Source organism: Dysidea avara, chromosome 3 (assembly GCF_963678975.1).
Source record: "Dysidea avara chromosome 3, odDysAvar1.4, whole genome shotgun sequence".
Classification (NCBI taxonomy): Eukaryota; Metazoa; Porifera; class Demospongiae; order Dictyoceratida; family Dysideidae; genus Dysidea; species Dysidea avara.
In genome coordinates, this window is record NC_089274.1 from 43,152,488 (window position 1) to 43,157,821 (window position 5,334).

The 5,334-nt window shown below is 35.5% G+C and overlaps 1 long non-coding RNA gene across 1 annotated transcript; it reads left to right on the forward strand.

The window, feature by feature from the left end:
- LOC136248575 (uncharacterized) lies at positions 1 to 2,390 on the forward strand. Its single transcript, XR_010697770.1, has 3 exons — positions 1 to 298; positions 2,094 to 2,171; positions 2,261 to 2,390. It is a non-coding gene; the product is annotated as an uncharacterized lncRNA (long non-coding RNA).
- The last annotated feature ends 2,944 nt before the right edge of the window (positions 2,391 to 5,334 follow it).

The window sequence follows — 5,334 nt, forward strand, 5'->3', positions numbered from 1 at the left end:
TCAAAAGGAAGTTTATTTCTCTATAATGAAAACAACTAACTATTTGTGTTGTACATTTGTAACAATAAGCATTAACTATTCATATTCTTTACTCATGATGTGGACTGTTCAATCAAATACTATAGTTGTTACACAAACATAATGTACATTGTATATATGTAATAAGTCCTTGGTTTTTACTGCATGGTTCATTTGTAGGTGCACGATTATAATTAGTTGCATATTTGGTGGTGAGTATAGTAAATGGTTGTGTATTTTTGTAGATATCACCAGGACTCTTCATCATCACAACTTTCTAGTAAGAAGTTATTTCCACTATTTCTAAATTTTTTGTGTACTTGTTTGTTACCTTTTTTTGTAAATAATTATTATGACTGGTGAACCCAGACATACCACATCTGAAATGGCACCGCATGCCCCAGCTATATCAACTATCATCTGAAAAGTAGTATCCATTACGCTTTGTTGTCGGCTATGATCAACCCATTACACAGCAGTACGAATCAAGAACCATTCAAAAAGCACCTATGCAACAAAATAGCCACTATGAAAAATACAGACGATTTCCGTTATGAAGGGAAGCCATCACATGCTATCGCCAAATCGACACTTTTCGCTGTCAGCAAAGATGAATGGGACACAAAGGACGACACTGGTAAGTCCATGAAGAATGCATTGTAGTATGCCAAAAGGCACCTCTCAGGCCGAAGTGAGGTCGAACAGTGAAAAATCAAGCCCGTAGCCTTAGAGTTGCACTTGTATGAAGGAATCAGTCAGTCAGTTACTCAGTCAGTAGAAATTCCATAAAAGAATTTTTTTTTTAAATTCCGTAGCAACATGTTGAAAGCGTTTCGATCTTTGGGCTTAGTTTTACCTGACCAATACTGCCTCATCGTCATCAGGGAAAATTGAGGCTGGTTTTCGGGTGATGTTATTTCGTGGGCCACGCCTATTCCTTTGTGGTCCCTACTATACAGTACTATCATACTGTATGATACAGTACTATTGTACTGTATGATACGTAAACCCTTAATGTACACATGGGCAATACAGAACAACACACTAAACTAGAATGGTATGAACATAAGCTGTGTACTCAACAAATATACTATGTAAAATACAAGGGAAAAGATTATTTAAGTTCAACGATCCCTTATATACAGTACTACAGCTTTGCATTGTGTATACATGTACTTCCAAGTTACAGCCTTTTCTTTCCTTTTATCCAAAAATTTTCACAGCATCAACAATCCTCTTCACTATAGTCATTAGTTCAATACTTATGCTTGCAACCTATAGGTTATGGGAATAGTGGTCACTATGGTACAGAGGCATGCATGTACTAAGTGCATATGACATGGATACACAAACATTTAGACAACTTGTGAATATACACTGCTATACACTGTGACAAAGTAGCTAGCTGCTGCAAGTGCCATGATAACTGAAGTACCATGAAGTGATTTAATTTCACTCACAGGCCAATGCCATTTGTGGGTTATATCTTACTATACCGACATGGTTCCTGGAATGTACCCATCATGGAATATGGAGTAAGAATAGTGTCAAGTGATGCGGAAATTCTCTAGGAATAATAGCAACCATGAAGAGATTTGGATGGTCCAGAGTTGCTTTAATAACACAATCAATATCTTTACATTTACAAGTTCTCAAAGTTTTGCAGTCTTAAAACTTGTCATCCAGAAAACATAGCACCTCTGGATAAATATATCCACTCAAAAACAGCCAAGCTGTGAAAAACCAGTGCAGCTTTAAAAATCCTGGGTGAAAAAGGTTGTGAAATCAAAGAAAGGTGGCGGCCAAGAAATGGCTGCAATGATGTTAATACTAATAAATTTTAATAATGCTGACACAGCCATTAGTAAAATTTATTAGCATTAACATCATTGCAGCCATTTCTTGTTTGCCACCTTTCTTTGATTTCACAACTATTTCACCCAGGCTTTTAAGGCTGCACCATTTTTCACAGCTTGACTGTTTTTGAGTGGATTTCACTAGGCTATAAGGCCCCAAACCAGCCTATGGCTGACTTTGGGATTTGTTTTTACTCACATTTGTTCTTATCTATACAGACACAGTGATGATTATTAAAGATGGCAATTGACACACTCCTATTATTTAAGAAGTTTAAATGACGATCCTTTATTTCTGTAAGTATCAACTCAATTCAAATCATTGTATCTATTTAGAAGAAGCTTTCTTGGTGCAATCGCTGACATATTGGCATCTACTCTTTTAGACATCAGACTGAGAGGCTCTGAAGAAGGTGGTCTGCTGTTTTGAAACTGTTACAGAGACATCTTTGTGTTTAATTATATGCATATTGTATGCTCTTTAGATTTAGATGTTATTGTAAGTATAAAAAAGATAGAGTTGTAAACATGTTGTATTGCATGCTTATTTCAATATTAATTTGGTAACATTATTGTAATACTCCAATAGAGTACACATTTTTGAGGACTTCTAATAGAGCATACATAGAATGTTCTAGAACAATCTATAGACCTTTCATTTGGTGCTGTGAGATAAAATGTGAATAATCAATTATCGTGACACAGTCTTGCAGAAATGGAGACCAATTCCAATATGATGGTGACACATAAGCATTGGGGACGTTTTCCAGCAGAAATCCAAGAGCTATTATTATTGCTCCATAAACTGACAATGCATTACCATGATAATTCGCTTTTTTGTAAAATATATGAAAATTTCTTATACAAATTTTTTTGCAGAAGATTGGGATACTCTAATAGAGCAGTCTTTCAAATGAATCATACATTTTACATATCATGAAAATAAAAGCAAATTACAGCAATTTGTTTAATTTTATATTATGTGTCTCAAAGGCCAGCTAACAGGACAAGCCTTAATGCATTCTCTGCATCGCACACAACAGTTCTTTGGTGTACAGTTATGTATACAATTGATGTACAAACTGTCAATCCCTAAATACTTAAGTAAATCCTATAAATACCAGATGTGTTAATTAAACAACATCGTATGCAATAAATAAACTCTAATTATTTCCATATGGCTGAGTGTATGGCTTCATTTTTGAGTGCCATGTAAATTCCATATAGCATTTAGGTAATAAGCTATGGTTATTGCATAGATCCTTTGGCTTTAGTATCAAATCGGTAGGTATTTTTCTGTATTTTATTTTAATTGGTAGAGCACAAGTTTGTCTTGTATCATCATCATTGTATCTGTAGATAAGAACAACAATTTGTGTAAAACAAGCCTCAAAGCCAGTTTATGGTGGCTTTGGGGTATTTAAATACAAAAAGAAGTGAAATCCATGCGAAAACAGCCAAGTCATATAAAAAAGGTGTGGCCTTCAAAAGCCTGAGTGAAAAAATCAAAGGTGGCAGCCATTTCCAATGATGTTAATTTTAGTAAAAGTCATTTAACCATTGCAGCAGCGAGAGACAAATATAGCATAAGGCAAAGCTGAGTGCTATATTATTTTGTCTCAAGACCACTCTTACAGTATTTGACATATAGTACATGCTTTATTGGTATAGAGAACTATCAACTTGAGGTACACACAAGACAAATGAAACAATTATGAAGTAGTCTTATCATCAGTAGAATAGGCATTGTGCCTCTGCATAAGACTATATAGGATGAGTGAGAGGATGAGTCTAGTCTGTCTTCTCAACGACTAAATGTTTTCGATTGTGGTACTTCATAAGCATAATTAGCATATGTCCGTGATATTCCTAGGACTTGTCTGTTCATGTAAACAAAACATAGTTTTAATGTTTACTACTGCTGACCACAAGCAGCCATCATCAAAATCTTCAAGTATGTCTATAAATAAAAGCAAGTGGTTTGGTTGGGTTGACTGGTCAGCCAGCGCAATCAGGCTATCAGCCTAAACTGGCTTGGTTGATTGGTTGTACTGGCCAGAATGAATGACTGATTAATCACTCATACACTCATAGCAGGCTATTAGCCTGCAAATAGGCCTGTCAGTGCTATAACTACCTGATATAGAACTGTGGTCTATCAAGGTGTTCTATAAAGAACAGTTGCGATTTGTATGGCTCTTATAGAGCCGTTTTTGTTTTAATCCTCCAATGCAAGGCTCTTTATAATATAAACCATGGCTACGAAGTGTATTGCACTTTTATACTATACCTGTGGTGGAGATTAAAATTGCCACACTGTGGTATATAACTGATATACCATGGCAATCTGTCATGTATACGTACAGGATAGCTGATATACCACACTTACCATATATGGTGGAACATTACACGCCTCACGAAATCCTTACCTAAATGGTAAACAATTCTCTAATAACAAGCCCCTAAATTAACCAAGAATTATTACCTAAGCTGCTTATTGTATAGTCAATGAACTCCTGTCTCCTTTGTGAATAACTCGTTAATCATCAGCAGGTTGGTGTGACATTATTAAAGACTCTGAAATGTCTGATCCATCAATGATTTCTATTGATTTTAATCTCTAACAGGGTACTGTTTTTGCTATCTATAATTACTGGGGTGTAGAATATACCACTATAGCTAACATGTTTACTCGGAATATACGCACTCTCCGTAGAGCTCTATCATGCTCTCAGGAGTTGTGCGTATATATTTTGTCAATCTCTCATAACCGTGTTATAACTATACACCCCGACTCCAAAGTCAGAGGAAGATAACCTTGAGGGTTTTATCAGTAGTAAACTTGAGGTGGAGGAGGAGGGGTGTATATAAGTGCAATACACTGAAGTACGCCATGGTTTATATATACTATGTGTCTAAATTAACCTGCACGACACAACATACTAACAATAACAACCCATACGTACTAATGTAATTAAACTTTAATTCACCATAGTTTGGCATGGTATATAGACATGTTGGTAGCCTTCCTCTCTTGAGTCATCTTGCTCAGAATAATAGTTACAATTGATTATAAGATAGTTTCTCCGTATATTTCCAGGACTTGTCTGTTCATATCTACAAACGTGGGAGCAACGTTACCTGCTGCTACCCATAATGCAAACATACATTTCAACTAGGGACCCGCCGATTATGTTAGCATAATTTTGAGCATAATAGGTACCTAAAAGCATTGAGCATAATGCCAGCATAATAGGTTAAATATTTGTACGATAGTGTAAATTCTTGCTGGATAAATGACAATTGCAAAATAAGATCGATATACTCTAATAGAGCAGTCAGTAACTCTAATAGAACAATCATACAACTGACTGTTCTATTAGAGTATATCGATCTTTTCTCTTACATGCAGGCATGCAGCAAGAATTTATTATTTGTGTTCCAGCCATTCATTTTTTCT